At 36.6% G+C, this 26311-nt stretch overlaps 1 long non-coding RNA gene across 3 annotated transcripts in view; it reads left to right on the top strand.

Annotated features, from left to right (window-relative positions):
• Positions 1–3646: 3646 nt before the first annotated feature.
• LOC111540092 overlaps positions 3647–26311 on the top strand; it is a 56942-nt gene continuing 34277 nt past the window's right edge. For 2 of the 3 annotated variants that reach the window (XR_002730891.1, XR_002730889.2), the window contains exon 1: positions 3647–4424. This is a non-coding gene — a long non-coding RNA (uncharacterized LOC111540092). The remainder of the gene's footprint in view (positions 4425–26311) is intronic. The other variant, XR_002730890.2, reaches the window with a different exon arrangement.

The raw sequence follows: 26311 nt of genomic DNA, 5'->3' as shown, positions 1-26311 counted from the left end.
TCTGTTCCGTGGATTTTTATTTCTTGTTCGGGGACTACATATTTCAAAATGTAGATTCAGATCCTTTTTATTTCTGATAATTTTTCATGGATTATAATTTTAAATATTAGTTCTGTTCCATTGATTTTTATTTCTTCTTCAGGGACTCCAGTTATACATGAGTTATTTATCTTTTGTTCAACTTTCACTCTCTTTCTGACCTTTTTTTCTTTTTTTCTGTATCATATTTATTTGTTTATTTTTGCATTTATCCAGTGCCTAAGTTTTCATTAGTCTGTTTTCCTTTGGGCACCTTGTAATTTAGTCTTCATTTATAATTCCCCCCTTCCATTTCTTTCTTGAATTCAATAATCTTTCAATTTATTCTGTTTTTTGTTTTTTTTTTAATCTATTTCTGTTTTTCATATTTTGAATTTCCAATTCACGGTGCTTTTTCATATCCCCAAATGCTTATTTGAGGATTTTATTCAGTTTGATATGTTGTGTTACAATTTTCTTCTGCTTTAATGGTTGCTATTGGTAGAGAATTTTCATCAACCAATGCATGTTAATTATTGTTTGCTGATTTCTCATGCTACCATTATATAGATTTATTCCATTTCCTTCCATTCGTTTATTTGAATTTGAGGGGTTATAAGATTGCTAGTTCACAAGCACTCTCTCTGTCAGCATAGAAAAGTACAGTTTCTTTAGTGGGTGTTTTTTTTTTTTTAACTTCATAATAGAGGGAGGGATTATGTGTGTTCCAGTTCTTTTTGTTTTGTTTTTGTCTTAGGACCCTGAATTTCTGCTGTTGCTTCTTTTCCCCTTCACCATCCAGTTGCCAAAAGGCAACTTGCCTGTTCTTTTTGCCTTTCTCCACTCCCTGAAGCTATCCTGTAATAAGTGTTGTGATACTAAGATACTTTATATTTTTGCACCTAGGATAGAATTTATATCTCTGCTTGTGATTTTAGACCAATTTTAGGCCTGCCACTAGATCCGTTTTTCTTTATTCTGTATGTTCTTCTTTGGACTGCCCTTGCTTGCTACAAAGGCTTATGGTAGAAATGTGAAAGATCACTCACTTGGATTTGGTGCTTTTAATTTTTTTACTTATAATTATTTGACATTTGGCTATATTATTTTTCTTGTTAGGCTTAGGGTGTATTTTGTATAGATTTATTTGTTCTTCTTGTTGTTCTGTATCGTTTATGACGGACGTAGGTAGCTGCCATTTTATTTTACTACTGCGAAGTCCTCTACTATTCACTCTTAAATCTACCTCATTGAAACCTCCAATAACTATTTATTGTTGGAAGTCATAATGAAACTGTTGATCAGATTGCCCAATCCAAATCAAATTAACCAAAAAGACTTTCTTCAGTCTTCATCTTAATTACCTTCCCTGCAGAACAGAACATTGTTGCTTATTATGTGAAACTCTGTTTACTTCTTTGGTGGTCCTATCTGTTTTCTTATGCCTCTCTAATTGTTGCTTATGGTATACTTGCTGTTTGTTTGTTTGTTTTGTACACTCATTAAATGAGTTCTCTATCTAAATATCCCATAAGGCACTTCAGAATCAACATATCCAAAAGGAAACACATTTTACTCATCTCCAAATCTTTTCTTTCTCCAGCAATTCAAGTTTTGGTGAATGAAGCTATAAACAATCCAGTAATCAAACTAGAAACTTGAGAGTCATCTTTTTTACACCTCCCATTTTGCATCTCTCACATTGAATAAGCAATCATGCCCTGAGCCATATACTTTCTTAACATCTCTGCTATCCTCTCTGTCCTCTTTGGTATGGCCTGTCTTCGGACTGCCTCCTTAGCTCTCTTCTGGATCACTATAACAGCCTAACAATTGTAACACCTTCAGTTTTGCCCTTTCTTCCATATAACTATCAGAATTGTTTCTCTGGAACATCATGTCAATCACTGCTTCTCAGTGGTTCTTCATTGCCTATAGGAAGAAATCCAAACTCCATAGCATGAGAGAAATGTTTTTCGTAACGACTTTATCCTGCCTTTCTGTTGTTTCTTTCATATCATGCCCATCTCAGCCCCCCATTCAATGAAAATCGTACTAAACTACTTTAATTCCACTAACATGTTGTGCTAGTTAGGCCTCTTTACCTTTGTTCATGCTGTTTTTACTCAGACCACTCCATTCCACAACATACACTTGGGGGATACCTACTAATTTTGAAGACACCGTTCAGCCCTGATGTTAACCTTCTTTATGGAATCATTATTGACACAATGGGTGGAATTGGTCAGATTCTTCCTTGTTCCTCAATTGTACTAGGCACAACATTCTAATGTAGCACCTATTACACATTTTAACATTTGTTTACATGTCTCCCCTCATGTAAATTTGTAGGACTGGCACCTGAAATATACTAGGCTTACCTTACTGACATTTTGAAAAATAAGATAGCTTTCCAAGGCTTGCTTTTGACTCCTGATTCAGGGCTCTACCATTGGCATCATCAGGAAGAAATTCAAGTAGTATTATTGATCAGAGTCTTCTGAAAGTTTCTGCAAGTTACACATCAACTTACTTTTCCCTGACAAAACAATTCTGCATCTAGAAACACAAACAAGTAGTCAAAGAAGTTATATTGGAACTAAGAGATGAATTATCAAAGGAAAATTGAAATCAAGAAACATTTGATGAAATTCAGGCAATGTCTTCAGGTGCCAGAGGACACAGAAATGTCCTGAGAACCATTCACATGATCTTAAAGAAGCTTCTGCTGGTATTCTTGTACCTTTGAAGCAAGTGTGACTGAGATGGCTACCTTAATTTTTTTTAAATAAAAATTGTTCATTCTCTTATGCACTTTAGCATACTGGTATTCTTGTCAAAATATGAAACAGCATCAAGTTTAATATTAATTATAAAACACATATTATATTTATATTTCTGCTCTTTATTTTCTAAAGTTAACTCAGTTAAGAACTCTCCATATAGGTATTTGGACATGGACTTTAACCACTTTTTAGAACAAATATTGTGAAGAATGTTTTATTACATGACATTTTATGATGTGAGTTTAACACCTTTGTATTAGTGAACATCCTAGATTGTACACTTCAATATAGATTTTTAAAATGTATAGTTATAGTTGTGCAAGATACTAGAATCTCACACATGTTCACACATGAATACTTTATTATTCAGTAATTTTACATGAGAATATTACTGTTTGAAAGAAAATCATGCATGTCTAAAACTGATTGTGTTCCGGTTTTATAATTTTGTATACTAATTTTAAGATACTATTGTGTATATTTCCCTCACTTATTTTAATTTCCATTTTCTACTGCATTTCTACCAATATAAAAAACATAAAGAATTCAGTTGGTTCCTTTCTAGAGGGAAAATTTGTTGTGAGTATAGTACTGGGAATCACATGCTGCTTCCCTTTGTGGCTTTGAATAAAACCCTTATTTTCTTGTCCATTTTGTCTCAAATAAAGAATTTTAAATGGCATTGTCTAAACTCAGGAGTATTATGTGAATTGATTAGTGTGAGAAGTTTCTTTCATGATAAGTATAGAGTTTAAGTATATAAAATCAACTCTTGGTCATATACATAAAACACAACTGAGAAGTAAAACTTCCCATCAACTCTTGGTTATATACAAAAAAAATTGAGGAGTAGAATTTGCCATACATATTAGTACAAGTAATTAAAAATGGATTATAGCTTGGAAGGCATTAGATCTCACATTATTTACATTCTCACTTCTTTTAGCTCCTTTGCTTTTTTGTTCTTTTGTTTTCCAAAGATTAAAAATAATGTTCCTGGCATTTGAATGGAATCAATCAAATGTACATTCATGTGTATTGATCAAAGACCAACTTTAATTAGTTAAAAATCTAATTTTTTCTAGACTAATTAAAAGGATAAAATTCTCTTATTTGAATAATAAGAGAATTAAAGAGCTTATTAAACAAAAACAGCTGCTGACAAAGTGTAGCAAAGACTGACTAGACTGGCCAGAATTTCCTCTTCTTCCAGGACAGATGGTTCTACGATGTTTTAAGCCTTCCTTGTAATAGCCGAGTGACTGGGTTCTAGCTAGTGGAATGTGAGTGGAAGCCTTTCACCTCAGAAAACACACACAATTCTGCATTTCCCCTTCTGTGGCGTGGTGCAAACATGTATGGTGACTTTGGAAGCCACATTTTGACGATGGTGGAGCCGCAAGATGAAAAGAGCCTAGATTCCTGAATCACCAGGTGAAGGAATATTGCCAATCCATCAGTAACATATTTTGGACTTTATCAGAGCAATAAGTAAAATACTCTACTTTTAGAGCCATTATACATTTAATTTTTTAATTTTCATTGCAGTTGATGTTGCCTGAGCCTATATAGAAATTGGTACCTTGAAAAGTGGAGGTTTCTGAACAAAAAACCTTTAAGGTATGTAGCATTGGGTAGAAACCTTTAAGGTATGTGGTTGGGAAGAAAAATTAAGTTAAAATTAGTTCCATTATAATGAAGATGTATTTTAGTTTTTACAGGTAAGCTTAAGTTTCATATTGTCACACTTCATAACAGAGGAGGAGCAATCTGTGCTTTCAAGTGCAGACATTTGTTTTTAATAGCAGGTCCTTGATTAACCTGTGGATAGCCCTTGTAATGTAAAGGTAAACAGAGCTCGGCTTCTGAATTTGCTTGTATTCTCTGCTTTGGACATGAATTATCTTTATTTGTAAGATATGTAGAGATCATATATGATACCAATTCATTCATTTATATAGTATAGCTTTGATAATTCATATTTGGCCATTGAGTTACCTATTGTTACAATTACTTACTTTTCCTTAAAAGAATTTAATAAAATAAATACTGTCATTAAAATGACAACTGTGAAAACAGTTTTTTGCATGTTATCATAGTGTTAAGTTTAAAAAGAGAACACTGAGTTTTGTGTAAAAAATTATATAGGCTAGGTGTGGTGGCTTATGCCTATAATCCTAGCACTTTGGGAGGCTGAGGCAGAAGGGTTGCTTGAGGCCAGGAATTAGAGGCCAGCCTGGGATATAATGAGACCTGTCTCTACAAAAAATAAAAGTATAAATTAGCTGGACGTGGCAGCACACACCAGCAGTACTAGCTACTCCGGACACTAAGGCGAGAGGATTGCTTGAGCCCAGGAGTTTGAGGCTGCAGTGAGCTATGATTGCACCACTGCACCCCAGCCTGGGCACCAGAGCAAGACCCTGTCTCCAAAAAGTAAATACATAAAACTAAAGATATATTTAAAAAATGAATTATATAAAGATCAGTGTGGATGGAAAGAGAGAACTTTTTTCAAGTGGGATTATCGGTGACTTTTAAAAAATCATCATCATATATATATATGAAGGAGAAGTGAAAAGTTAAAATAACATTACCTCAATGTTAGCTAGAACACTAGGTCACTAGGCTGCTGCTCCATATTATGTAGTATTTTGCTGGAACTTGTTTCAGTTTAGAGAGACAATAAAAGAGGAATTATACCCATTTCTTCACACATAAAATGGTCCCAGCACTATATTTTGATAAGACTATTGTTTTCTGTCATTGAATTTGTTTGGCAAACTTACCAAAAATCAATTGACCATAAGTATAAGGATGGGTTTCTGGACTCTCAATTATATTTCACTGGTGTATGTCTGTCCTTATATTAGTATCACACAGTCTTGATTATTTGCTTTTGTGGATTCCTTAGGGGGTTACATACACACAATCATGTCATTTGTGAAGAGAGACTGTTTTACTTTTTCCATATGGATTCATTTTATTTAATTTTCTTGGCTAATTCCTTTTCTAGAACCCACAGTACAATGTTGACTAGAAGCTGAAAAATTGGACATTTTTATCAGATTGAGGAACATTCCTTCTCTATTAATTTCCCAGGGATGCTATAACAAAATGCTATAAATTTGGTGGCATAAAACAGTACATTATTGTCTCATTTCTGGGGGCCAGAAGTCTGAAATCAAGGAATTAGCAGGGCCACACTCCATCTGGAGGGTCTAGGGAAGAATTCTTCCTTTCGTCTTCTATCTTCTGGTGGCTATCAGAATTCCTGTGCTTCCTTGGCTTGTGAAAACAAAATCTAATCTCTGCCTGCATCTTCACATAGCCTTATTCTCTCTGTGTCTGCTCCTTTTCTGTCTCTTATAAGGATACCTACCATTGGATTTAAGGCATACCTGAATATTCCAGATTGATCTTATTTCAAGATTCTTTACTTAATTACATCTACAAAGACCTTTCTTCCAAATAAGGTGCCATCCACAGTTCTGAGGATTAGGACACAGACATCTTTTGGGGGTATTGGGGGTACTATTCAACCACTACAGTCTGTCCACTAGCTCCCCACAATTCACGTATATCTCACATATCTTCTTTCATTCCTGACCTTGATAATATGAGTCTTCTCTCTTTTTTCTTGGTTAGTCTAATTAAAAGTTTTATCAACTTTTATATCTTTTCAAAGAAGCAATTTTTGATTTTTTTTTTTTTTTTTTTTTTTTGAGATGGAGTCTTGCTCTGTCGCCCAGGCTGGAGTGCAGGTGCACGATCTCGGCTCATTGCAAGCTCTGCCTCCCGGGTTCACGCCATTCTCCTGCCTCAGCCTCCCGAGTAGCTGGGACTACAGGTGCCCGCCACCACGTCCCACTAATTTTTTTGTATTTTTAGTGGAGACGGGGTTTCACTGTGTTAGCCAGGATGATCTCAATCTCCTGGCTTCGTGATCCGCCTGCCTTGGCCTCCCGAAGTGCTGGGATTACAGGCATGAGCCACCACATCCAGCCAATTTTGTTTTTCTTTGTTGTATTTCCGTTATCTATATTATTTATCTCCACTTTCATTTCTATTATTTCTTCCCCTGCTTGCTTTAGGTTTCGTTTGCTCCTCTTTCATTGTCTTAAGGTGGAAGTTTAGGTTATTGATTTGCAGTCTTCTTTTTTAGTATAGGTATTTATAGCTATAATTTCCCTCTAAGCACTGCTGTATCTGTATGTCATAAGTTTTGGTATATTAGTCTTCGGTTCATGCATCTCAAAATATTTTTAAATTTCCCTTGTGATTTTACCCTTTAGTAATTTAGGAGTATGATTAACTTCCACATATTTATGAACTTTCCAAATTTATTTCCGTTTTTGACCTAAAATTTTATTCCTTTGTGGTTGGAAAACAAAATTTATATAATTCCAATACCTGTATATTTATTAAGGCTTGTTTTGTGGTCTAGCATATACTTTATCCTAGAGTGTGTTCCATGAGCCCTTGAGAAAAACGTGTATTCTGCTGTAGGGTAGAGTGTTCTATAGATTTCTGTTAGATCTAGGTGATTTATAGTGTTGTTCACATCTTCTATTTACTTTTTGATATTCTGCCTAGTGTTTTTTTTTTAATTGAAAGCAGGGTAATGGGGTCATTATTGAAAGTGGGGTATTGGAGTCTCCAATTATTGTCCAATTGTCTATTTCTTTTTTCATTTTTATTAGTTTTTATTTGACATATTTTATGGCTCAATTGTTAAGTTCATATATCTTTATAAATGTTATATCTTCCTGATGGATTATTCCTTTTATCATTATAAAATATTTCTTATTCTCTAATAACATTTTTGTTGTAAAGTCTACTTTGTCTGATATTACTATAGCCACTTTAGCTTTCTCATAGTTGCTTTTTGCATGATGTATCTTTTGTCACTCTTTTACTTTCAATCTAATTGTATCTGAATCTAAAGTGTATCTCCTGCAGACAGAACATAGCTAGAATTTATTTTTTAAATCCAGCCTGATAATCTATGTTTTTTGATTAGATTAATTCATTCATATTTAATGCTATTATTATAGTTGGATTTATGTCTACCATTTCTCATCTGTTTTCTATGTTACGCATTTTTATTCTTTCTTTTCAGCTGTCTTTTATAGAAAAATGAATAATTTTTAGTGTGATTTTTTAATTTATCTAACCTTTTTCACTGTATTATAAGCATTTATTCTACTAGTGGTTGCTGTAGGACTTCCCAAACACATACTAATGTATCGCAGTCTACTTCAGAATTATACTTATGTTTAGTGAGATATAGAAATGTTATTCTATATAGCCATATTTTTGCTTTCTGTTTTTGTGCTATTGTTGTTACACATATTACGTCATATGTTACAAATACAACAGAATATTGTTATAATTACATTATATAATATTACATCTTTTAAAAAAGCTAAGATAAGAGAGACCAAGTGTATATATTTACAGTGTGTTATATCGATGTTCTGATTTACTATTTCATGTTCTCTTAATTTGTTTATTTTGCTTTTGAGTTTTAAAATGAATTTTCTAAAAATCAGAATAAAATGAAAAATGAACCTAACTGCTGTATTCAGAAACCATTCAGAGCTATTTATTTATTTATTTGTCTTTTTTTCTTTTTATTGCTTTTCACATTGAATGTCAGGCCTCAAGCCTGAGAGAAGTGGCTCTGAGACCCTAAGTGCCCTGAGAAGTGTCCCCATCCCCACTGAGCTAAGCAGAGTGTTTTAAGTTTTTTTAAAACCCAATAATTTGTGTATCTTGGTGTGATATATACTAAGGATAAAAGTAACCACAACAAGACCTTAAACTGTTTCCTGTAATCACTGATAGCTGTGGAGTTTTTTTGTTTTTGTTTTCTGAGACTGGTGAATGTTCTTCCTGAATAAATTAAGTGAGGAGTTATTCAGGGCCAGGACTAGAGTGAGAGAAGAAGTCATTTGCCTCAGGCACAAAATGTAAGGGACTGAAAACAAATACAGTAATGAGCTGTGATTGCATCACTGCACTCACACCTGGGCAGCAGAGCTAGACCCTGTCTCAAATATATATATATGTATGTGTATATATATATACACATATATTTGAGATGGGGTTATACAACTGAATTAGAGAATACTGAAGCATTGCTCCTCGGAGAAATGCAGAATTAGATTCCTGCAAGCCTCTGGTTATGTTTTTTGTCAACCAATCATTATATAATCTGTTGTTTGTGTGTTTCTGTATAAAGATACTTTATTTAATATATAATGCATTTCTCCTAGGAGCAAAGTTTCAGTATTCTCTAATTCAGTTGTATAAACCTGTCTCAAATACACACACACACACACACACACACATATATATTGCAATACTTTTTAAAAAATAAAAATGCAAAAAAATAAAAATTTTAGATAAAGGCAGGAGCAGTGCCAGTACCATGCTGTGTCATATTGGAGCCTGAGGCAAAAGGAAAAGTCAATAATTCAGATCCTGTTGTGGTTTCAAATTGGTTTTTTGTTTGTCATTGATCCTGGCTTGGAATTATGTTAGTGTCATTGAGAACCAAGATTTTCGGCATGGGAGAAAGGAGATACAGATATAAGACTCAGAAGATTTAGTAAAAACTCCATTGTCCTGAATTTAAAATATAACTTCTGTTGCTTTTTATCTTAAAAATACATAATGATAGCTATATCACTGTAACTATCACTATATATGTACATATATTTACATACATATACAGTTGATTATGATTTGTATTTGTGAATTCTCTTACTTGCTAAAATTTATTTGTAATTCAAAAAAATCAATATTCATGACACTTTTGTGGTCATCCATGGATGTATTCAGAGTGGCAAAATATTTGAGTCCCCAGACACATAGGTTCCCAGTTTGAGGTCGATAAAGCAACACTTTCCTTTTTTGTTCCAGCTCTCATGTTGATTGATTGAGACAGGGTTTCATTCCATCACCCAAGTTGGAGTACAGTGGTGTGATCACTGCTCACTGCAGCTTCCACCTCCTGGGCTCAAGCGATCCTCCAACCTTAGCCTCCCAAGTAGCTGGAACTATAGGCGCATGCCACCATGCCCAGATAATTTCTGTATTTTTAGTAGATACGAGTTTTCACCATCTTGTCCAGGCTGGTCTCGAACTCCTGGCCTCAAGTGATCCGCCCGCTTCAGCCTCCCAAAGTGCTGGGACTACAGGTGTGAGCTACTGCATCAAGCAAGCTGTCATACTTTTAGCAAGTGTCCTTTCTGCAGTCTGTGCTTGACTCAAGCGTGAGTCATAGTGTTACCTGTAAGTTCAATGTTAATGAGTCAACAATGTATATTAAATAAAGTATGTTTATACAGAAGCACAAATACAACAGGTTATATAATGATTGGTTGACAAAAAATGTTGTAACCAGAGGCTTGCAGGTATCTAATTCTGCATTTCTCCTAGGAGCAATGTTTCCGTATTCTCTAATTCAGTTGTACTCTGTAACTTTATAGAACATGTCTACTGTGAATAATTAGAATCAACAGTATATAGGAAATACAGAAACTGTATATATGTAGTTACTGGTAAAAATATCATCTGTGAGGAGTTTTGCAATAACAAACCAACCCTGAATCTGATCAAGCAATATTCTACTACTAATTTACAGGAAATAACAAATTCAGTAAATATGTACATGTATATACATATAATTTCTAGTCTGTCCACTGAAAAGATATAGGAAAAATGGCCACTTAGGAGTAATAAACGCTCTTAGTTGCCATATTGTGACTAACGTCTGGATTTAGAACTGGCTTTTTGGATAAATACCCAGTGCAAGGCATAGGACAGGAGATGTACAAGTTGAGCCCAAAACAGTTTGTCCTATCAGAAAGGAGGGGTGCTATTAAAGACTTAGAGTTGTATCAAACAAACACAGACTCTGACCTGATTAAGTTCCCACTAAAGAAACCTGGGACAATTTGAGCATCAGTAATAATAACAACTATGGAATTAAGTACTTCAAGTATAATCATGCACTGCATAATGACTGGTCGGTGGTTTCATAAGATTATAATGGAGCTGAACATTTTTATTGCCTAGCATTTACCATACTATAAATTTATTTGTTATTTTAGAGTGTATTCCTTCTGCTTATATATTAAAAAGTTAACTGTACTTTGAGAGGCCGAGACAGGCGGATCACGAGGTCAGGAGATCAAGACCACCCTGGCTAACACGGTGAAACCCCGTCTCTACTAAAAAAAAATACAAAAAAGTAGCCAGGCGAGGTGGCGGGCGCCTGTAGTCCTAGCTACTCGGGAGGCTGAGGCAGGCGGATGGCGTAAACCTGGGAGGCGGAGCTTGCAGTGAGCTGAGATCCGGCCACTGCACTCCAGCCTGGGTGACAGAGCGAGACTCCATCTCAAAAAAAAAAAAAAAAAAATAGGTTAACTGTAAACAGTCTCAGGCAGGTCCTTCAGGAAGTATTCTAGAAGAAGGCATTGTTATTGTAGAAGATGATAGCTCTAAGGCCTTCTAGTGAGACAAGATGTCGAGGTGGAAGACAGTGATCAGGGATATCGATGGTCCAATCCTTTGTAGGCCTAATGTGTGTGTGTCTTTGTTTTTTTGACAAAAAAGTGTAAAAACTTAAAAATTAAAAATAGAAAAAACTTATAAGGATGTAAGGGAAGAAAATATTTTTGTACAGCTCTACGATGCATTTATATTTTAAGCTGTTATTATAAAAGAGTCAAAAATTTAAAAAAGATTAAAAAGTTTATAAAGTAAAAAAGTTACAGTCAATTTTGGTTAATTTATTATTGAAGAATTGTTTTTTTTTTTTTTTGAGATGGAGTCTTGCTCTGTTGCCCAGGCTGGAGTGCAGTGGTGTGATCTCGGCTCATTGCAATCTTTACCTCCTGGGTTCAAGTGATTCTTCTGCCTCAGCCTCTCCAGCAGCTGGGAATACAGGCATGTGTCACCATGCCTGGCTAAGTTTTGTATTTTTAGTAGAGACAGGTTTTCACCATGTTGGCCAGGCTGGTCTCAAACTCTTAACTTTGTGATCCACCCGTCTCAGCCTCCCAAAGTGCTGGGATTACAGGCGTGAGCTACCATGCCCGGCCAGAAATATTCTTAAATAAACTTAGTATAGCCTAAGTATTTAATGTACTAGTTAAAATCTACATAGTGTACAGTAATATCCTAGATCTTTACATTCTCTCACCATTCACTCGTTGACTCACCCAGAATGACTTCCAGTCCTGCAAGCTCCTTTCATGGTAAGTGCCCTATACGGGTGTACCATTTTTACTTTTACATAATATTTTTACTGTACCTTCTCTGTGTTAGATACACAAATACTTGCCATTGTGTTACAGTTGATTAATGTATTCAGTGTCGTAACAAGCTGTCCAGATTTGTAGCAAGAAGAAATAGTCCATACCTTATAATCTAGATGTAGGGAAAGCTATATAGCATCTATGTTTGTGTGAATACACTCTATAAAGTTCTCATGATGATGAAATTGTCTAGTGACACATTTCTTAGATTATTATTAAGTGACACATAACTATGTTTAAATCCATCAGTTCATACAGGTATAAAAATATCCAGCAATAACTTTATCATCACTTTTGGAGGATGCTAAACAATGGAATCATTATTTTGAAAACTGGTAAATAAATAAAAGTAAGTGTTTCTTATGTGAATTATATCTCAAAGTAGTCAAATAGTTGATGAAGCTTAAGTTTTTATTTACAGAAGAATTTCAGCTAAGAAATAAACAAAGAATGATAGAATATCAATGTTTTGTAACTCCTAATGAACTGATAGATTTCAGCAAATATCATCATTGATTGAAACCATGAAAAATAGGATCAAGCAAAGGATAAACAGTTCCTGATTAAAATAAACATCACCTATGAGGTAGTCTTGCAAAAACAAAAGGAAACCCTGAAACTGATCAATCAATAGTCCTAACTACTAATTTAAAGGAAATAACAAGAGATGGAGGAACTTGCCAATGATCCCCATGGAGATGTGATCAAAAATCTGTAATGAGTAGATTCTACAGAGCAAATGACCTAGTTTATTCAACACAGAAGCAAAAAAACAAAACAAACAAAAAACAAAAAAAAAACCTATATAGGGAATATACAAATAATAACTTGATATATATAACTAATCACAACATATTAACATTATCTGGGTCCTGATTCAAGAAAATTTTTACAAAATTAAGACAGTGGAGGAAATGCAAACACATGCTATATTTAAAGATACTAAATTATGATTGTTGTTTTTAAAGCCATGATAATGGTTTTGTGGCTATGTTTTTAAAAATAGCCCTTCTCTTTCAGAGATATATACTAAACTTTGACAGATAAAATAATTTGATGTCTAGAATTCATTGAAAAATAATTTGAGGTTAAGAAAGTAGATGGTGGGCCGGGCGCGGTGGCTCAAGCCTGTAATCCCAGCACTTTGGGAGGCCGAGATGGGCGGATCACAAGGTCAGGAGACCGAGACCATCCTGGCTAACCCGGTGAAACCCCGTCACTACTAAAAAATACAAAAAACCAGCCGGGCGAGGTGGCAGGCGCCTGTAGTCCCAGCTACTCGGGAGGCTGAGGCAGGAGAATGGCGGGAACCCGGGAGGCTGAGCTTGCAGTGAGCTGAGATCCGGCCACTGCACTCCAGCCCGGGAGACAGAGCGAGACTCCGTCTCAAAAAAAAAAAAAAAAAAGAAAGTAGATGGTGTTCCATGAAACAAGATTGGCCGTATATTGATCGTTACTGAAGCTGGTGTCACAAAAATGCAGTGTGAAGGTACTATCGTCTCTAATTTTCTTTTTTTTTCTTTTTTTTAAAATTATACTTTAAGTTTTAGGGTACATGTGCACAACGTGCAGGTTTGATACCTAGGTATACATGTGCCATGTTGGTTTGCTGCACCCATCAACTCGTCATTTACATTAGGTATTTCTCCTAATGCTATCCCTCCCCCAGCCCCCACCCCCCAACAGGACCCAGTGGAAGATGTTCCCCGCCCTGTGTCTGATGTTCCCCACCCTGTGTCCAAGTGATCTCATTGTTCAATTCCCACCTATGAGTGAGAAAATGTGGTGTTTGTTTTTCTGTCCTTGTGAGAGTTTGCTCAGGATGATAGCTTCCAGCTTCATCCATGTCCCTGCAAAGGACATGAACTCATCCTTTTTTATGGCTGCAGAGTGTTCCATGGTGTGTATGTGCCACATTTTCATAATCCAGTCTATCACTGATGGACATTTAGGTTGGTTCCAAATCTTTGCTGTTGTGAATAGTGCCTCAGTAAACATAACGTGTGCATGTGTCTTTATAGTAGCATGATTTATAATCCTTTGGGTATATACCCAGTAATGGAATGGCTGGGTAATATGGTATTTCTAGTTCTAGATCCTTGAGGGATCGCCACACTGTCTTCCACAATGGTTGAACTAATTTACACTCCCACCAACAGTAAAACATTCCTATTTTTCCACATCCTGTGCAGCATCTGTTGTTTCCTGACTTTTTAATGATTGCCATTCTAACTGGCGTGAGATAGTATCTCATTGTGGTTTTGATTTGCATTTCTGTGATGACCAGTGATGATGAGCATTTTTTCATGTGTCTCTTGGCTGCATAGTTGTCTTCTTTTGAGAAGCGTCCATTCATATCCTTTGCCCACTTTTTGATGGGTTTGTTTGTTTTTTTCTTGTAAATTTGTTTGAGTTCTTTGTAGATTCTGGATATTAGCCCTTTGTCAGATGGGTAGATTGCAAAAATTGTCTCTCATTCTGTAGGTTACCTGTTCACTCTGTTGGTAGTTTCTTTTGTCTTGCAGAAGCTTTTTAGTTTAATTAGATCTCATTTGTCTATTTTGACTTTTGTTGCCATTGCTTTGATGTTTTAGTCATGAAGTCCTTGGCCATGCCTATGTCTTGAATGGTATTGCCTAGGTTTTCTTCTAGGGTTTTTATGGTTTTAGGTCTAACATCTAAGTCTTTAGTCCATCTTGAATTAATTTTTGTGTAAGGTGTAAGGAAGGGATCCAGTTTCAGCTTTCGACATATCGCTAGCCAGTTTTCCCAGCACCACTTATTAAATAGGGAATCCCTTCCCCATATCTTGTTTTGTCAGGTTTGTCAAAGATCAGATGGTTGTAGATGTGTGGTGTTATTTCTGAGGCCTCTGTTCTGTTCCATTCATCTATATCTCTGTTTTGGTACCAGTACCATGCTGTTTTGGTTACTGTCGCCTTGTAGTATAGTTTGAAGTCAGGTAGCGTGATCCCTCCAGCTTTGTTCTTTTGACTTAGGATTGTCTTGGCAATACAGGCTCTTTTTTGGTTCCATATGAACTTGAAAGTAGTTTTTTCCAATTCTGTGAAGAAAGTCATTGGTAGCTTGATGGGCATGGCATTGCATCTATAAATTACCTTGGGCAGTATGGCCATTTTCACAATGTGGATTCTTCCTATCCATGAGCACGGAATGGTCCTCCATTTGTCTGGGTCCTCTTTTATTTCGTTGAGCAGCGGTTTATAGTTCTCCTTGAAGAGGTCCTTCACATCCCTTGTAAGTTGGATTCCTAGGTATTTTATTCTCTTTGTAGCAATTGTGAATGGGAGTTCACTCATAATTTGCCTCTGTGTTTGTCTGTTATTGGTGTATAAGAATGCTTGTGATTTTTGCACATTGATTTTGTATCCTGAGACTTTGCTGAAGTTGCTTATCAGCTTAAGGAGATTTTGGGCTGAGATGATGGGGTTTTCTAAATATACAATCATGTCATATGCAAACAGGGACAATTTGACTTCCTCTTTTCCTAATTGAATATCATTTATTTCTTTCTCTTGCCTGATTGCCCTGGCCAGAACTTCCAATACTATGTTGAATGGGAGTGGTGAGAGAGGGCATCCTTGTCTTGTGCCAGTTTTTAAAGGGAATGCTTCCAGTGTTTGCCCATTCAGTATGATATTGGCTGTGGGTTTGTCATAAATAGCTCTTATTATTTTGAAATATGTTCCATCAATACCTTGTTTATTGAGAGTTTTTAGCATGAAGGGCTGTAGAATTTTGTCGAAGGTCTTTTCTGCATCTATTGAAATAATCATGTGGTTTTTGTTATTGGTTCTGTTTATGTGATGGATTATGTTTATTGATTTGCATATGTTGAATCAGCCTTGCATCCCAGGGATTAAGCTGACCTGATTGTGGTGGATAAGGTTTTTGATGTGCTGCTGGATTCGGTTTGCCAGGATTTTATTGAGGATATTCACATCAATACAAAATGTCAATGTCAGGGATATTGGCCTAAAATTCTCTTTTTTTTATTGTGTCTCTGCCAGGGTTTGGTACCAGGATGATATTGGCCTCCTAAAATGAGTTAGGGAGGATTCCCTCTTTTTCTATTGATTGGAATAGTTTCGGAAGAAATGATACCAGAATTCGGCTGTGAATCTCTCTGGTCCTGGACTCTTTTTGGTTGGCAGGCTATTAATTATTGCCTTAATTTCAGAGCTTGTTATTGGTCTATTCGGAGATTCAACTTCTTCTTGGTTTAGTCTTGGAAGGGTGTATGTGTCCAGGAATTTATCCATTTCTTCTAGATTTTCTAGTTTATTTGAGTAGAGGTATTTATAGTATTCTCTGATGGTAGTTTGTATTTCTGTGGGATCGGTGGCGATACCCCCTTTATCATTTTTTACTACGTCTGTTTGATTCTTCTCTCTTTTCTTCTTTATTAGTCTTGCTAGCGGTCTATCAATTTTGTTGATCTTTCCAAACAACCAGCTCCTGGATTCATTGAATTTTTGAAGGGTTTTTGTGTCTCTATCTCTTTCAGTTCTGCTCTGATCTTAGTTATTTCTTGCCTTCTGCTGGCTTTTGAATTTGTTTGCTCTTGCTTCTCTAGTTCTTTTAATTGTGATGTTAGTGTGTCGATTTTTTATCTTTCCTGCTTTCTCTTGTGGACATTTATTTCCCTCTACATACTGCTTTAAATGTGTCCCAGAGATTCTAGTACATTGTGTCTTTGTTCCCACTGGTTTCAAAGAACATCTTTATTTCTGCCTTCATTTCGTTATGTACCCAGTAGACATTCAGGACCATGGTGTTCAGTTTCCACATAGTTGTGCGATTCTGAATGAGTTTCTTAATCCTGAGTTCTAATTTGATTACACTGTGGTCTGAGAGACAGTTTGTTGTGATTTCTGTTCTTTTATATTTGCTAAGGAGTGCTTTACTTCCAAATAGGTGGTCAGTTTTAGAATAAGTGTGATGTGGTGCTGAGAAGAATGTATATTCTGTTGATTTGGGGTGGAGAGTTCTGTAGATGTCTATTAGATCTGCTTGGTGCACAGCTGAGTTCAAGTCTTGGATATCCCTGTTAACCTGTCTCGTTGATCTGTCTAATATTGACAGTGGGGTGTTAAAGTCTCCCATTATTATTGTGTGGGAGTCTAAGTCTCTTTGTAGGTCTCTAAGGACTTGCTTTATGAATCTGGGTGCTCCTGTATTGGGTGCATATATATTTAGGATAGTTAGCTCTTGTTGAATTGATCCCTTTACCATTATGTAATGACCTTCTTTGTCTCTTTTGATCTTTCTTGGTTTAAAGTCTATTTTATCAGAGGTTAGGATTGCAACCCCTGCTTTTTTTTGCTTTCCATTTGCTTGGTAGATCTTCCTCCATCCCTTTATTTTGAGCCTATGTGTGTCTCTGCACATGAGATGGGTCTCCTGAATACAGTACAGTGATGGGTCTTGACTCTTTATCCAATTTGCCAGTCTGTGTCTTTTAATTGGGGCATTTAGCCCATTTACATTTAAGGTTAATATTGTCATATGTGAATTTGATGCTGCCATTTTGATGTTAGCTGGTTATTTTGCCCGTTGATTGATGCAGTTTCTCCATAGCATCAATGGTCTTTACAATTTGGCATGTTTTTGCAGTGACTGGTACCAGTTGTTTCTTTACATGTTTAGTGCTTCCTTCAGGAGCTCTCGTAAGGCAGTCCTGATGGTGACAAAATCTCTCAGCATTTGCTTGTCTGTAAGGGATTTTATTTCTCCTTCACTTATGAAGCTTAGTTTGGCTGGATATGAAATTCTAGGTTGAAAATTCTTTCCTTTAAGAATGTTGAATATTGGCCCCCGCTCTCTTCTGGCTTGTAGGGTTTCTGCCAAGAGATCTGCTGTTAGTCTGATGGGCTTCCCTTTCTGGGTAACCTGACCTTCCTTTCCAGCTGCCCTTAACATTTTTTTCTTCGTTTCAACCTTGGTGAATCTGATGATTATGTGTTTTGCGGTTGCTCTTTTCAGGGAGTATCTTTGTGGTGTTCTCTGTATTTCCTGAATTTGAATGTTGGCCTGCCTTGCTGGGTTCAGGAAGTTCTCCTGGATAATATCCTGAAAAGTGTTTTCCAACTTGGTTCCAATCTCCCCATCACTTTCACATACACCAGTCAAACGTAGATTTGGTCTTTTCACATAGTCCCATATTTCTTGGAGGCTTTGTTAATTTCTTTTTACTCTTTTTTCTCTAACTTTGCCTTCTCACTTTATTTCATTCATTTGATCTTCAATCACTGGTACCCTTTCTTCCACCTGATGGAATTGGTTATTGAAGCTTGTGCATGTGGCACGAAGTTCTCGTGCCATGGTTTTCAGCTCCATCAGGTCATTTAAGTTCTTCTCTACACAGGTTATTCTAGTTAGCCATTCGTCTAACTTTTTTTCAAGGTTTTTAGCTTCCTTGTGATGGGTTCGAACATGTTCCCTTTACTTTGGAGAAGTTTGTTATTACTGACCTTCCGAAGCCTACTTCTGTCAACTCATCAAAGTTATTCCCTGTCCAGCTTTGTTCCATTGCTGGCGACGAGCTGCGATCCTTTGGAGGAGAAGAGGTGCTCAGATTTTTAGAATTTTCAGCTTTTCTGCTCTGGTTTCTCCCCGTCTTTGTGATTTTATCTGCCTTTGGTCTTTGATGTTGGTGACCTACAGATGGGGTTTTGTGTAGATGTCCTTTTTGTTGATGTTGATGCTATTCCTTTCTGTTTGTTAGTTTTCCTTCTAACAGTCAGGTCCCTCAGCTGCAGGTCTGTTGGAGTTTGCTGGAGACCCTGTTTACCTGGGTATCACTAGCGGATGCTACAGAACAGCAAATATTGCAAAACAGCAAACATTGCTGCTTGATCCTTCCTCTGGAAGCTTCGTCCCAGAGGGGCACCCATCCATATGAGGTGTCTGTTGGCCCCTACTGGGAGGTGTCTCCCCGTTAGGCTACAAGGGGGCCAGGGACCCACTTGAGGATGCAGTCTGTCTGTTTTCAAAACTCAAATGCCATGTTGGGAGAACCACTTCTCTCTTCAGAGCTGTCAGACAGGGATGTTTAAGTCTGCAGAAGTTGTCTGCTGCCTTTTGTTCAGCTGAACCCTGTCCACAGAGGTGGAGTCTAGAGGCAGTAGGCCTTGCTGAGTTGCACTGGATTCCGCCTAGTTGAGCTTCCCGGCTGCTTTCTTTACCTACTCAAGCCTCAGCAAAGTCAGACCCCCCTCCCCCAGCCAGGCTGCCACCTCTCAGTTCGATCTCACACGGCTGCGCTAGCAGTGAGCAAGGCTCCGAGGGTGTGAGACCCACCAAGTCAGGCACGGGAGAGAATCTCTTTGTCTGCCTGTTGCTAAGACCTTGGGAAAAGTGCAGTATTTGGGTGGGAGTGTCCCGTTTTTCCAGGTACAATCTGTCATGGCTTCCCTTGGGTAGGAAAGGGAATTCCCCGACCCCTTGTGCTTCCAGGGTGAGGTGATGCCCCGCCCTGTTTCAGCTAGCTCTCCTTGGGCTGCACCCACTGTCCAACCAGTCCCACTGAGATGAACCAGGTACCTCGGTTGGAAATGCAGAAATCATCCATCTTCTGCATTGATCCCACTGGGAGCTGCAGACCAGAGCTGTTCCTATTTGGCTATCTTGTTATATCTTTTATTATATATGTTTTCTAATTGCTTACCTACAAAAAATATTCTTTGGAGAAATTATTCAAGTTCCCAAATGCAATTACCCTTGCTCTGTGTACAAATAAGCTTTTAAAATTTTTTTGCACGATATTGAATATTCATGTATATGCTCTAATGAATTGCAATTGAATTTAAAACATTATGTCTAGATAGGCTTTCCTAGACCCCCTCCATGTATAAAAGTGATGGAAGGACAGTGGTTTTAACTCATATACATGCACACACAATTTCACATATATTCATTTATCTATAAATATGCATATACACATACATTAAAAGTATAAAACTACAAAGGCAAAGAAACCTGGACTAAATATTCACCTGAAATATGCCACACAAGTTTTTATCTTTAACATGTAAAGAATTCATTAATCTGAAAGAAAAACACACTGGTAAATAATAGGCACATACAGCCAGGAGTGGTGGCTCACACCTGTAATCCCAGCAATTTGGGAGGCTGAGGCAGGCGGATCACAAGGTCAGGAGATTGAGACCATCCTGGCTAACATGGTAAAACCCCGTCTCTACTAAAAAATACAAAAAAATTAGCTGAGTGTGGTGGTGGGCACCTGTAGTCCCAGCTACTCGGAAGGCTGAGGGCAGGAGAATGGTGTGAACCTGGGAGGTGGAGCTTGCAGTGAGCCAAGATTGCGCCACTGCACTCGTGCCTGTGCGACAGAGAGAGACTCCATCTCAGAAAAAAAAAAAAAAAATGAATAGGCAGATACTTCACAGAAGAAGTAAAAATGACTACTAATACACATAAAATTAGTTATGTATAATTGATCATCAAAAAATTTTTATGAAATACACATCAAACAATGACATCCCATTTTGGTCTTAAGATTTTAAAATTACAGTCTTGCTGGTGAAAATGCATGATACACAAGCTTCTGGTGGGAGTGTAACTTGGTACAACCTTTTGTAAAGCACTTTTGACATAAGGTATCAAACGTCTTAAAATTATTTATAACCTCTCCTTCTCTATTTCGACTTCTTAGCATCTAGCCAAGTAAAATCTTAATAAGATATAGTAAAAAAAATTTGTTTATAAAAATATTCATTAATGTTTAGTATTGAAAACACCAAAAAATTTTGTAACAGTAAAAAATTGATTAAATTAATTGGGGTGCATTCATAATTTGAAATGTTATACAGCTATTAAAAACTCAAATTTTGAAGGTCTTAGGTACTTGAAAAAATTCTCATTAAAAATTTGAACGAACAAAGACCACACCTGACAAACCCACAGCTAACATACTGAATGGGGAAAAGTTGAAAACCTTTTCTCTAAGAACTGGAATAAGACAGGATGCCTAGTTTCACCACTCCTCTTCAACAAAATAATGGAACTCCTAGCCAGAGTACTCAGGCAAGAGAAAGAAGTAAAAGACATCCAAATTGGAAGAAAGAAAGTCATATTGTCACTTTTTGCAGATGATGTAATCTTATATTTGGAAAAACCAAAAGACTCCACTAAAACATCTCAGAACTGAAAAACAAATTAAGTAAAGTTGCAGTATACAAAATTAACATACAAAAATCAATCAGTAGTATTTCTGAACATCAATAATGACATAACTGAAAAAGAAATCAAGAAGGCAATCACATTTACAATAGCTACAAAAAAATAAAAATACCTAGAAATAAATTTATCCAAGGAGGCAAAAGACCTCTACAAGAAATACTACAAAACACTGATGAAAGAAATTGAAAAGGACACAAACAAATGTAAAGACATCCTATGCTCATGCACCAGAAGAATTATTGTTGTTAAAATGACCATACTGCCCAAAGTGATCTACAGTGTGATCCCTATCAAAATACCAATGTCATTTTTCACAAAAATAAAAAAATTTCTGGCTGGGCACAGTGGCTCACACCTGTAATCCCAGCACTTTGGGAGGCCAAGGCAAGTGGATCACCTGAGGTCAGGAGTTCGAGACCAGCCTGGCTAACATGGTGAAACCCCATCTCTACTAAAAATACAAAAATTAGCCGGGTGCCATGGCAGGCGCCTGTAATCCCAGCTACTGGGGAGGCTGAGGTAGAAGAATCACTGGAACCTGGGAGGCAAAGGTTGCAGTAAGCCAAGATCTCACCACTGCACTCCAACCTGGTTGACAGAGGGAGGCTCCATCTCAAAACAAAAACAAACAAAAAAACTTTTTAAAAAAATTTAAAATTCCTAAAATTTGTATAGAACTAAAAAAGAGCCAGAATAGCCAAAGAAATCCTGAGCAAAAAGAACAGAGCTAGAGGGATCATACTACCTGACTTTAAAATGTATTACAAGGCTATATAGTAACCAAAACAGCATGGTATTGGTATTAAAAAAACAGACAAATAGAACAGTGAAACAGAATAGAGAACCCAGGAATAAATCCACACATTTACAGCCAACTGATCTTTGACAAAGCCATCAAGTATATACATTGGGAAAAGGACACCCTCTATAATAAAATGGTGCTGGGAAAACTGGATAACCATATGTAGAAGAATGAAACAGGACCCCTATCTCCCTCTTTATATAGGAATCAACTCAAGATGGATTAAAAACAAGACCCAAAACTATAAACCTACTAGAAAATAACATAAGAAAAACTCTTCAGGACATAGGTCTAGGCAAAGATTTTATGGCTAAGATCTCAAAATTACAGGCAAGGAAACCAAAAACAGACAAGTAGGACTACATTAAATTAAAAAGCTCTGCACAGCAAAAGAAACAATCACTAGAATGAAGAGACAGCCTGTTGAATAAGAGAGAATATTTGCATACGCATTTCACAAGAGACTAATATCCAGAATGTACAAGAAACTCAAACAACTCAACAGGAAAAAGAAAAGAAAACCCAAATAATCCCATTAAAAATGGGGTAAGGAGATGAATGGACATTTCTCAAAAGTAGACAAGCAAATGGCCTACAGTTGTATGAAAAAATGCTCAACATCACCAACCATCAGGGAAATGCAAATCAAAACCACAATGAGATATCATCTTACCCCAGTTAGAATGGCTATTACTAAAAAGACAAAAATAACAAATGCTGGTGAGGATGTGGAGAAATGGGAACTCTTATACACTGTTGGTGGGAATGTAAATTAGTACAGCCTCTATGGAAAGCAGTATGAAGATTTCTCAAAAAAAAAACTAAAGATAGAACTATCATGTATCCAGCAATTCCAGTGCTCAGTATTATCCAAAGCAAAATAAACTGCATATCAAAGGGATACATGCAGTCTCATGTTTATCGCAGCACTATTCACTATAGCAAAGATATGGAATCAGCCCAAATGTCTATCAGTGAATAAATGGATAAAGAAAATGTCGTATATATACACAATGGAATACTATTCGACCATAAAAAAGAATAAAATTGTATCATAGCAACATGGATGGAACGGGAGGTTAAGAGAAATCAGCAGGCACAGAAAGAAATATATTGCATATTATATGTGGGAGCTAAAAAGTTGATCACATGGAGGTAGATGGTGGAATGACAGTTGCCAGAGACTGGCAAGAGTATATGGGTAGGAGGGGGAGTGAAAGGAGTTTGGTTAATGGGTACAAACATATAGTTAGATAGAAGAAATAAGTTCTAATGTTCAATAGCGGAGTAGGGTGACTATAGTTAGCAACAGTGTGTTGTGTATTTCAGAACAACAAAAAGAGAGGACTTACAATGTACCCAACATGTAAAAGTGACAAACACTTTGGTGACGGATACCCTAAGTAGCCTGACTTGATCATCACACATTCTTTGCATGTACCAAAATTTCACAAGTACCCCATAAACATGTACAAACATAATGTATCAAAACATTTTTTTTACATTGAAAAAATACAGAATACAGTTATGTACAGGGTACAATATCACACTAATTTTGTCCTCTTTGTGTATATAGTCAGAAAGACCAGAAGGGAAGGCACCACAACTTCAACAGCGTTTATGTGATGAATTATAGGTTATATTATACCTTTCTGTAGTTTATAAATTATTCAGTGCTTCTCATGTTAACTGTATAATCACTAAGAAAGAAGAGACATTTTTCACAAAGCAAACTCAGAGGCACCTAAGATATACTGAAAAGTATACAGACTCCCCGATTTATGATGGTTTGACTTATAATTTTTCAACTTTCTGATGGTATAAAAGTAATATGCATTCAGTAGGACATCAGTAAATTACATGAGATGTTTAAAACTTCATTATGAAATGGGCTTTGTGAGCTGGGCGCGGTGGGTCACACCTGTAATCCCAGCACTTAGGGAGGCCAAAGCAGGCGGATCACCTGCTTTGAGACTAGCATGGCCAACATGGTGAAACCCCATCTCTACTAAAAATACAGAAATTAGCAGGGTGTGGTGGCACATACCTGTAATCCCAGCTATTGGGGAGGCTGAGGCATGAGAATTGCTTGAATCCAGGAGATGGAGGTTGCAGTGAGCTGAGATCGTGCCATTGCACTCCAGCCTGGATAACAAGAGTGAAACTCCATCTCAAAACAACAAAAACCACAAACAAAAGTAAAATAGGCTTTGTGTTGGATGGTTTGCCCAATTGTTGGCTAATGTAAGTGTTCTGAGCGCATTTAACGTAGGCTAGGCTAAGCTATGATGTTTGGTAGATTCAATGTATCAAGTGGATTTTCCACTGATTGACGTACTAAAATTACAGTGGGCTTATTGAGATGTAACCCCATCATAAACCAAGGATCATCTGTATTTGAGGAGTCAGCAAGCAAGGACTTAAGCCAGTCAGCTCAGTGGTCCAGAGTACGTTTCTCTTCTGGGCCTGATATTCTTATCTAGAAAACAGCCGTGGTAATTATACAGTTGTAATGTAAATTGAATTAAGGAAATGAGCCTTGCATACACTACACATTCAATTATAGGACATTTCCCTATAACAACAAAATTTAAATTTTGGTTGTATTTGTTTGTCTTTTCCCCCTCATATAATGTAGATAATAGTTTGCAAATACTTTTGTACTCCTGAATATAATCTTGCATCTTCAAACATAAGGGAAACATTTATTGGAATGTTATAAAACCTTGATTTTGTAATGTTCTTTGTGTTCTCTTGGTTTTAATGGCTTGCCTATAAAAAATTACTAATTCATGCAGAAATTATTGTTTCTTACATGGAAAGAAGCATTGGAGAATGAAGTGATAAATAAGATATATTTGCTGTTGTAAAGGATATTTCACTCATACAACCAACAAATACACAAATGTATTAGGTTCCACAGGAAAAATAATACAATTTTAGAGTCCAGAAATTGCTTACATCTTACACAAAGATTATTCATCAGAATTTAAAATGACAATCACCAAATTTATGCAAAGGTTTTCTGTGAATTCTGGAGCTAAGAAAGAGAGTTAATGGTTTGGTCTTTGCAATTGGGCTTCCTTCTATTTGCCATAGTTTATTAATTGAATAAGAGTAAAGTCAACCTAGCAAATATTTACTTCGTACCCATTATAAGCAACAAACTGTATTGGGAAGAGTGGAAATGTGAAGAAAACGGACTTTTAATCTTCAAGGAGATTAAAGTTTTATGAAGTTAAACTATGAAAAACTTAATCATGTTAAAATATTTATTTACTATTTTAAAACAGCTGAATAACTTGCATACCATGTCAAAAGGATCTCAGGGGAATGAGAGGTAGTTCAAATTTGGAAAACCGGAACTTCAAATGAGTCAATGAATAGAATTAGACCAGACAGAGAGCTACTGGGTATGATGTACTGGTTGTGTGAAATAGTGTGAGAAAAAGTGCAAAGGGAGACTGTATACAAGGCATGTTTAGGGAACAGCAAGTAAAGTATCTACAAAAGTGATTTGGAAGATTTTCAAGAGATAAGAATATCTTGAAATATTTGGGACAAATTTTTAAAAGTCTCAGAAGTCTAAGTAATTATGGCTTATTCCTATCAATATTGTGGCATTAGTGCAGACTTTTTTTTAAAAAAGGTATCATCTACTTGAAGTAGTGTGTTAGGAAATTAATCTGGAAGGAAGTATATAAAGTTCAAGAAGGTCATTTAGAAGGTCTTATAGTCACATTGTTACAACGAAATGAAGGCTGGAATAAGTGTTGCAATTTTGATCAAACATTCCACAGACTTATCAATGTAAAGATGAATAAGCAATTGCTGGGTGCAGTGGCTCATACCTGTAATCCCAGCACTCTGGGGCTGAGGCGGGTGGATTGTCTAAGCCCAGGAGTTGGAGAACTGCCTGGACAACGTGGCCAAACCCTGTCTCTACTAAAAATACAAAAAAATTAGCCAGGCATGGTGGCACCAGCCTGTAATCCCTGCTACTGGGGTGGCTGAGGCACAAGAATCACTTAAAACCGGGAGACAGAGGTTGCTGAGCTGAGATCGGACCACTGCACTCCAGTCTAGGCGACAGAGGGAGACTCTGTCTCCAAAAAGAAAAGAAAAAAAAAAAAGGGGGGAGGGGGAGG

This window comes from Piliocolobus tephrosceles, chromosome 13, assembly GCF_002776525.5.
Source record: "Piliocolobus tephrosceles isolate RC106 chromosome 13, ASM277652v3, whole genome shotgun sequence".
NCBI lineage: Eukaryota > Metazoa > Chordata > Mammalia > Primates > Cercopithecidae > Piliocolobus > Piliocolobus tephrosceles.
The sequence above is the reverse complement of the archived record's forward strand: the minus strand, read 5'-3'. Positions and strand labels throughout refer to the sequence as shown.